The following is a 9509-nucleotide window of genomic DNA, read 5'->3' as shown; positions in this document are numbered from 1 at the left end:
TGTGTCTGTGTGTGTGTCTGGTATGTTTCTGTGTGTGTGTATACTGGTATCTGTATGTCAGTGTGCACATGTGTGTCTGTGTGTGTGTGTCTGAGATGCTGCCTGGTCTGCTGAGTGTATTTCCCAACATAGTATTCATATCGATGGCCAACGATGCAAGGAAGTCGAAGATTCTTTTTCTGAAGGGAGGAACTGCAGATGCTGGTTTAAACCGAAGAGACACCGAATGCTGGAGTAACTCAACGGGACAAACAGCATCTCTGGAGAGAAGGAATGGGTAACGTTTCGGGTCAGACCGGGGTCTGAAGAAGGGTCTCGACCCGAAACGTCACCCATTCCTTCACTCCGGAGATGCTGCCTGTCCCGCTGAGTTACTCCAGCTTTTTGTGTCTATTATTTATCTGGTCGGATAGCACTGAGGCCGGTAGATGGCGCTGGGAGACTGGTCTATGGTTACAATCCGCTCCTGCATGAATCCAGAGAGGGATGGCAGGATTCGGCTGGGGTTAAACAAATTGATCACAATTCGGCTTCAGAGCCGAAGAATATTACCGATTTTTTAAAAAAGTATTGGTTGCAAATAGATTTAGCTGACTTTCAGTTAACTGGGGCTAAAGAACACAAGTTTTGTAATTACTTAAAACAGACATGATTTTCCGTGAATCTCCAAATCGAGAGACTTCGATTCTTCAGGTTAGTTGAGATTGGATCCCGGGTTCGGTTCTGCCCTTGTATCTTTGGTTTTGCCCACGGTGACTATTTTGTATTGATGCAACCTTAACACACGATAGACACCAAGTGCTGGAGTAACTCTGCGGATCAGGCAACATCTCTGGAGGGAAGGAATGGGTGACTGACTTTTCTGGTCGAGAAGAATATCGCCCATTCCTTCTCTCCAGAGATGCTGCCTGTCCTGCTCAGTGACTCCAGTTTCTTGTGTCTATCTTCGGTTTAAACCAGCATCTGCAGTTCCTTCCTACACGAGGCTCAGTCTTATCTCCCAACTGTAATTTCAGCATTGATCCCTCGGGATAGAAATCCGAGCAATGTCTTGATGAATGGTTCCAGGTGCCACCCCTTCCCTTTAAGCAAGACACTGAGTTCGCTATTAGAACTCGGATGAGTCATGGACCAAGCACCATGCGGGCCCGCCTGCCGTTTTGTCCTTTGTTCTCAACGCTACATTCTACCACGCGGCCTGTGCCTGCAATTAAACTGATAAGACCACACAAAGAACATTATCATTGCCGCCTCGGCGAATAAGACACGTGTTTCCGTATTGACCAAATGGTCGCCGGTGTCTGACTGCAACTCTTTGTAAAGTGCCATCTCCGGATCAGCAAATTACTGCAGAAGGTCCTCGACCCGAAACGGCACCTATCCCTTCCTCTAGAGATGCTGCCTGTCCCGCTGAGTTTCACCAGCATGTTTGTCTACCGTCGAGTTACTCCAGCATCTTTCGCCAGAGGGTGGTGAATTCATTGCCACAGGCGGCTGTGGAGGCCAATTCAATGGATATTTTTAAGGCAGAGTATATAGATTGTTGATTCTTACGGGTGTCAGGAGTTATTGGGGATAAGGCAGGGAGAATGGGGTTAGGAGGGAGAGATAGATCAGCCATGATTGAATGGCGGAGTGGACTTGATGGGCCGAATGGGCTCATTCTGCTCCTATCACGTGAATTGATGAACATTTTGGGGTGGGAGATTGCAACCTTCACGTGGTCCGCCCTGTTTCGACGAATGCAATGAACCTGGTGTGCACAATCAAACAAAATCAAATAGAACAAGTTGTCCTACAACTTTAGGCTGTGCACACCATACGCAAGAAGAAGAAAAGATGAACATTTGGTGCCTATCTTAGGTGTAAACCAGCATCTGCAGTTGCTTCCTACACGCAGCTGCCCCACCACCACAAAAACAGTTACTCTGTGTGGATCGACAAGAAGTACCTGGTTGGTTCTCACTAGGTTTTGTTTTCCTTTTGGACAATATTTACAATTTTAGTTGGTGCAAATTAGACGCTCTGAAAGGACTTTCAAGAGTAAACAAAGAAGATGAGGCTACATATCTGACATCCTTGTGTCTTCTTTTCACCTCCGGCCTTTTCACTTACTCCACCCATTTGTCAATCAAACCCCCCACCTCTCACCTGTGTCCACCTATCACTTGTGTAGGAAGGAACTGCAGATGCTGTTTTAAACTGAAGATAGACATGAAAAGTTGGAGTAACTCAGTGGGTCAGGCAGCATCTCTGGAGAAAAGGAATCGGTGATGTTTGGGGTCAAGACCTCCCCCCCAGTCTTAAGAAAGGGACTCGACCTGAAATGTCACCTATTTCTTTTCTCCAGAGATGCTGCCTGACCCGCTGAGTTACTCCAGCTTTTTGTATCTATTTTACACCTATGACTAATCAGACTTTGTCCGGCACCTACCTCTCTTCCAGCCTTCTACCCCCCAATACAATCCGCCTCAAGAAAGGTCTTCACCTGAAACATCATCTATCCATGTTCTCCAGAGATGCTGCCGGTCATCTGGACATTGCCGCACCATCTGTCCTTTGTGGAAGATTCTTCCGGAGACTGACACCTTTGACCACAAGGCCAGTGGTCAGCATGGAACATCCTGCGGGCACTGCAGTACAAAGCACAGAGATTAAAAGTCAAAATGTGTGAGATATATTAGTCATATGTAAGTGGTGTTCTACAACATCAGGTAAGGCCGGTCATGCCAATGGTGGATTGAGAGGAATAGATTGGGTAGATGCACGGATTATCTTACCCAGAGTAGGTGAATTGAGGACCAGAGGAAATAGGTTTAAGATGAAGGGGAAAAGATTTAATAGGAATCTGAGGGATTACGTTTTTACACAAAGGGTAGTGGTACACGGAACCAGCTTCCAGGGGAGGTAGTTGAGGCTGGGACTTTCCTAACGTTGAAGAAACAGTTAGACAGGTACATAGATAGGATACGGTTGGAGGGATATGGGACAAACGCAGGCAGGTGGGACTAGTGCAGCTGGGGCACGTTGGCAGGTGTGAGCAGGTTGGGTCGAAGGGCTTGTTACCCCGCTGTAAGACTCTATGACTCTGAATGGAATGGCCCAGGGACTCCCTTTCCTATATTAACGTGGACTTTGTGCGGGGATTAACTGTCCAATCTGCCAGGAGTGAAAGTAATATCCATTTGCAAACGCCGTCTGCTCATCGTCAACAGGAAACGCTCCGCCAAGAAACACATTCGTCCATTAACCCGCTCTGCAAATAGGTTTTCCAGGAAGCTCTTTGGGTTTTTGGAGCTGAGATTTATGATGATTACCTGCAGTTGGAAACAGTGGAGACAGCGTGCTTTACATGGTAAATATTTAATCAGCTGCTGAAACTCCGGCCAGTTACATGGCGGTGGTGGAGGGGGATATTGGATTCACTGCAGGGTGAGATAAACTATTGGAGGAACCCGTTTGACAAATTGAACAATCCTTGGCTGCAAACAACATAGAAACATAGAAAATAGGTGCAGGAGTAGGCCATTTGGCCCTTCGAGCCTGCACCACCATTCAATATGATCATGGCTGATCATCCAACTCAGTATCCCAAACCTGCCTTCTCTCCATACCCCCTGATCCCTTTAGCCACAAGGGCCACATCTAACTCCCTCTTGCATATAGCCAATGAACTGGCCTCAACTACCTTCTGTGGCAGAGAATACCACAGATTCACCACTCTCTGTGTGAAAAATGTTTTTCTCATCTCGGTCCTAAAAGATTTCCCCCTTATCCTTAAACTGTGACCCCTTGTTCTGGACTTCCCCAACATCCAGAACAATCTTCCTGCATCTAGTCTGTCCAACCCCTTAAGAATTTTGTACGTTTCTATAAGATCCCCCCTCAATCTTCTAAATTCTAGCGAGTACAAACGAGTCTATCCAGTCTTTTCCTCTGACTCTCGGTCTGAAGAAGGGTCTCGACCCGAAACGTCCCCTATTCCCTTTTCGCCAGATACGCTGCCTGGCCCGCTGAGCTACTTCAGTTTTTTGTGTCTGTCATATTGAACTAGGTAGAGTTTGTAAAATAATGAAATCTCTTACACTATTTGCCCAGAAAGGGGAGGGGGGGAGGGTCCAATATTTTGAATTAATAGCGTTTGTATCACGCTGTGTTTTATTCCGATCTACCGTGTGGGAACTTTTACACCCTTTTACTGCATCTTGTTACGTAGAAATAAAGAATTGCAGATGCTAGTTAACATACAGAAGGACACAAAGTGCTGGAGTGACTCCGCGGGCCAGACAGCGTCTCTGGACAACATGGACAGGTGACCTTTCGGCTCGGAACCATTCGGACTGATGAGTGGAGTGAAGTGTGTGTGTGGGGGGTGGGGGGGGGGGGAGTGAAGTGTGTGTGTGTGTGTGTGTGGGGGGGGGGGGGGGGGGGGGGGGGGAGTGAGGTAGGTGCGTGTGTGTGTGTGTGTGGGGTGGGGGGGGGGGGGGGGTAGGAGCGAGGGAAGAGGGAAGGGGCAGGGGAAAGGGGTGACTTTTCACAACGTTTAACGCGAAACGCCTTCTGATAACATCGACTAGATTACCCGTGTATCAAAGGGCGGAGAATCACTGTGCTCTGAACTCGATACCGTCAATGAGTCTTCAATACCATTCCGTCTATTATCAATAATATATTGATACCGATCACTACTATCACCTTTACAAGTCAATCGCTGATACTATACCGCCGATCAATCACTAATGCTATATTGAATATAGACACAAAATGCTGGAGTAAAAATTAATAGTAAATAGAATATATTAATATTGCCCCTGTCCCACTTAGGAAACGTGAAAGGAAACCTCTGGAGACTTTGTGCCCCACCCAAGGTTTCCGTGCGGTTCCCGGAGGTTGCAGGTGGTTGCCGGAGGTTGCAGGTAGTGGAAGCAGGTAGGGAGACTGACAAAAACCTCCGGGAACCGCACGGAAATCTTGGGTGGGGCGCAAAGTCTCTAGAGGTTTCCGTTCAGGTTTCCTAAGTGGGACAGAGGTAAAACTCAGCGGGTCAGGCAGCAAATCTCTGGAGAGAAGGAATGGGTGACGTTTCGGGTCGAGACCCTGAACACCAGCCATTCATTCTTTGTGGATTATTATTATTATATTAGCAGCTATTCAATCTGTTTGGTGAGTTAACGCGACGCTATTCTTTAACTGGTGTAGGAAGGAACTGCAGATGCTGGTTTACACCGAAATCAGACGGTCTTAATTTGCCCCAGCATTTTCACGAAGTTAACACAAACTATCTATGGGAAAAGCAAAATTCCTACTTTGCTTATTAATTCAGATTTCAAGTTCAAGTTCAAGTGAGTTTGTTGTCATGTGTCCCTGATAAGACAATTACATTTTTGCTTTGATTCAGCACACAGAACATAGTAGGCATTGACTACAAAACACATGAATAAATAAACTGATAAAGTGCAAATAACAGATAATAGGTTATTAATGTTCAGAGTTTTGTCCGAGCCAGGTTTAATAGCCTGATGGCTGTGGGGAAGTAGCTATTCCTGAACCTGGTCGTTGCAGTCTTCAGGCTCCTATACCTTCTACCTGAAGGTAGCAGGGAGATGAGTGTGTGGCCAGGGTTGTGTGGGTCTTTGTTGATACTTTTTGAGGCGGCGACTTCGACAAATCTCCTCGATGGAAGGAAGGTCAGAGCCCATGATGGACTGGGCAGTGTTTACTACTTTTTGTAGTCTCTTCCACGTCGAACAGTCGGGGAAACTAGCCAAGAATATTCCTTGGGGAAAAGTTGGTGATAATCTCTCGAAAGATGTGGAAAGCGTCAATTGCGTCTAGTCAACCCACAGTGTTGGTGGTACGCGGGCATAACACACTCGCAATCGCGTTCGTAGACAAAATTGCTGGAGAAACTCAGCGGGCGCGGCAGCATCTATGGAGCGAAGGAAATAGGTTTTTCCTTCGCTCCATAGATGCTGCCGCACCCGCTGAGTTTCTCCAGCAATTTTGTCTACCTTCGATTTTCCAGCACCCGCAGTTCCTTCTTAAACACAATCACGCTCATGTGCCTCCTTGAAGGATTAAAATCCTGGTCGAAATTTAGGAATGACAAACCTGAACGGAAGCCTCTGTAGACTTTGCGCCCCACCCAAGGTTTCCGTGCGGTTCACGGAGGTTGCAGGTGGTTGCCGGAGGTTGCAGGTAGTGGAAGCAGGTAGTGGAAGACTGACAAAAACCTCCGGGAACCGCAAAGTCTCCAGAGGTTTCCGTTCAGGTTTCCTAAGTGGGACAGAGACAGGGACAGGCAGCATCTCTGGAGAGTAGGAACGGGTGACGTTTCGGGTCGAGACCCTTCTTCAGACTCAAGGAATGACATTTTTCGTTGTTGGAGGGGAGGTGGTTACCGTGGGATCTCGCGGCCCGCTACTGTAACCCAAGTCTTATTCTCAGTGTTCATGTTTCAGCCGCTGCTGAGATTGTCCCGACATTCTGCCTATGTGTAACCCCCATGCATTTACACCTCGCAGTTGTGGTTAATATTCGCCGGTAGATGTCACCGGCAGACTGGAGGTGAAGAAGACACAGAGTGCTGGAGTAACTCAGAGGGTCAGGCAGCATACCTGGAGAACATGGATAGGCGACGTTTCGAGTCGGGACCCTTTCTCGCGATCACCTATCCACGTTCTCCAGAGATGCTGCCAGACCCACTGAGTTACTCCAGCACTCTGTGTCTGTTTTGGAAACCAGCATCAGGAATTCCTTGTTTAATTTTAGCTTAGACCTACAGCGCGATAAAGGCCCTTCGGCCCATCGGATCCGCACCGACCAGCGACAGTTTACTATCTTTTTGATCGAAGCCGATTAACCTAGAAGGGAGGAGGGGCTGGACAAAGCGTGTAATAGGTGCGTTTTTGGAGTGTGGTGGGAAGCCGGAGCACCCGGGGAAAACCCGCGCGGTCACAGGGAGAACGTACAAACTCCGTACAAGACAAGCCACCCGTTGTCAGGATCGAACCCGGGTCTCTGGCGCTGGAAGGCAGCAACTCTACCGCTGCCCCCACCGTGCCTCAGTGTAGCACGAAAGTACCCCTTAAGATCATACAATCGTAAATGATCGGAGCAGAATTAGGCCATTCGGCCCATCAAGTCTACTCCGCCATTTACTCATGCCCGATCTATCTCTCACTCCTAACCGCATTCTCCTGCCTTCTCCCCATAACCCCTGACATCCAATCAAGGATCTATCTCTGCCTTAAATATATCCATTGAATTGGCCTCCACAGCCTTCTGTGGCAATGAATTCCACAGACTCACCATCCGCTGACTAAAGACATTCACCCTTATCCCTCTCTTCCGCATCTCTTTCCTAAAATACGTCCTTTACTTCTGAGGATATGGCCTCTGGTCCTGGACTCTCCCACTAGTGGAAACATCCTCTCCATATCCACTCTATCCAAGCCCGTGGTGCGATCCTGCCGCAGTCATGTGAGGGTTCCCTGTAAATTGGAGGTAGATTCGGTGTTAAATGCGCTTTGGTACTTGTATTAGCGCGGGGGGGATCAAGCGTAGAGCTTGAAACTGGCGGTGGACATGTTCAAAGCTCATCTGGACCATCTCCACTTGCCAATCTTCCGAATTAATTTAATACAATCATTTTAAATGCCTTTTCAATTCAATGTGGTCCAAGAATGAATGTCGGAACCCTTGGCTTCGGCCTAGGTAACGAGGCAGGGACCCGACGTGTTTAATATAAGTCTTCAAAGCATTGCCATTGTTGTGCCCTCGGCGGTAGTGAAGGGTTCTTGAAAGCGACCCCATCGAGAAGGTAGCGTACAACACAGCGGTATGAACATTGATGGGGTACGGATCGGGCAGTATCTCTCGAGAGAAGGAAGTGGTGATGTTTCGGGTCAAGACCCTTCTTCAGACAGAATTGTCCAATTTTAGGTAACCTCTTCACCGGTTACCCGTTTGTACGCGTGTGTGTGTGTGGCTGGAGTAAATCAGCGGGTCAGGCAGCATCTCGCGAGTCAGTTTCAGTCCCTCAACAATGGTTTCTGCCTTAACAGCGATTTCAGCGCCAGAGACCCGGGTTCGATCCTGACTACGGGTGCTGTCTGTACGGAGTTTGTACGTTCTCACCATGACCTGCGTGGGTTTTATCCAAGATCTTCGGTTTCATCCGACACTTCGAAGAGGTGCAAGTGTGTAGGTTAATTGGCTTGGTATAACGATAAAGTTGTCCATAGTGTGTGTAGGGTAGTGTTAGTGTGCGGGGGATGCTGGTCGATGCGGACTCGGTGGGCCGAAGGGCCTGATTCGGCGCTGTATCTCTAAAACTAAAACAATTATCTCACAACTCAACGAATCCTCGAGGGAGAAACCTTTGAAGATAAAAGGCTGAATTAAAATGTCTGTGTAATTGCATCTCGGCGTCGCCTCTGATGGCCGCTTTAATGCAGCTTTGCGGAGAGAGACTCCAGCGAGCTGCATCTCTGCTAATCTTCTGGTGTGACTGCAATGAAAGCGGGGGAGCTGAAGGGAAGGGGACGGATGGACCATGGTTTGTTTCTGCCAGAGCAATTCATCAAAGTAAAAACTGGAGGACTGTAACCGAAGACACAAACAAAGACATTCTTGCCATAGAGGGAGCACAGAGAAGGTTCACCAGACTGATTCCTGGGATGTCACGACTTTCATATGAAGAAAGACTGGATAGACTCGGCTTGTACTCGCTAGAATTTAGAAGATTGAGGGGGGAATCTCATAGAAACGTACAACATTCTTAAGGGGTTGGACAGGCTAGATGCAGGAAGATTGTTCCCGATGTTGGGGAAGTCCAGAACAAGGGGTCACAGTTTAAGGATAAGGGGGAAATCTTTTAGGACCGAGATGAGGAAAACATTTTTTTTTCACACAGAGAGTGGTGAATCTCTGGAATTCTCTGCCACAGAAGGTAGTTGAGGCCAGTTCATTGGCTATATTTAAGAGGGAGTTAGATGTGGCCCTTGTGGCTAAAGGGATCAGGGGGTATGGAGAGAAGGCAGGTACAGGATACTGAGTTGGATGATCAGCCATGATCATATTGAATGGCGGTGCAGGCTCGAAGGGCCGAATGGCCTACTCCTGCACCTATTTTCTATGTGTCTATGTTTCTAACGGATGAGGAACTCAGCGGGTCAGACAGCGTATCTGGAAAAAAGGAATAGGTGACATTTCGAGTTGAAACCTTTCTTCAGACCTTGTAAACCGCTTCTAGTGATATCTGTGCTGGATGCGAAGGGGTTTACGTAGGAATGGGAATGTTTTTTCCACAGGGTGGCAGTGTGGGCGTGTGAGATAAACACACAATGCTGGAGTAACTCATCGGGTCAGGCAGCATCTCTGGAGAAAAGGAATAGGTGCGTTTCGGGTCAAGACCCTTCCGGCTTCTCTCGTGAGATGCTGCCTGACGCGCTGAGTTACTCCAGCATCTGTGTCTATCTTCGGTCTAAACCAGCATCTGCAGCTCC

The sequence above is a fragment of the Leucoraja erinacea genome, chromosome 16 (assembly GCF_028641065.1).
Source record: "Leucoraja erinacea ecotype New England chromosome 16, Leri_hhj_1, whole genome shotgun sequence".
Lineage (NCBI taxonomy): Eukaryota > Metazoa > Chordata > Chondrichthyes > Rajiformes > Rajidae > Leucoraja > Leucoraja erinaceus.
Note: the sequence above shows the minus strand (reverse complement) of the source record.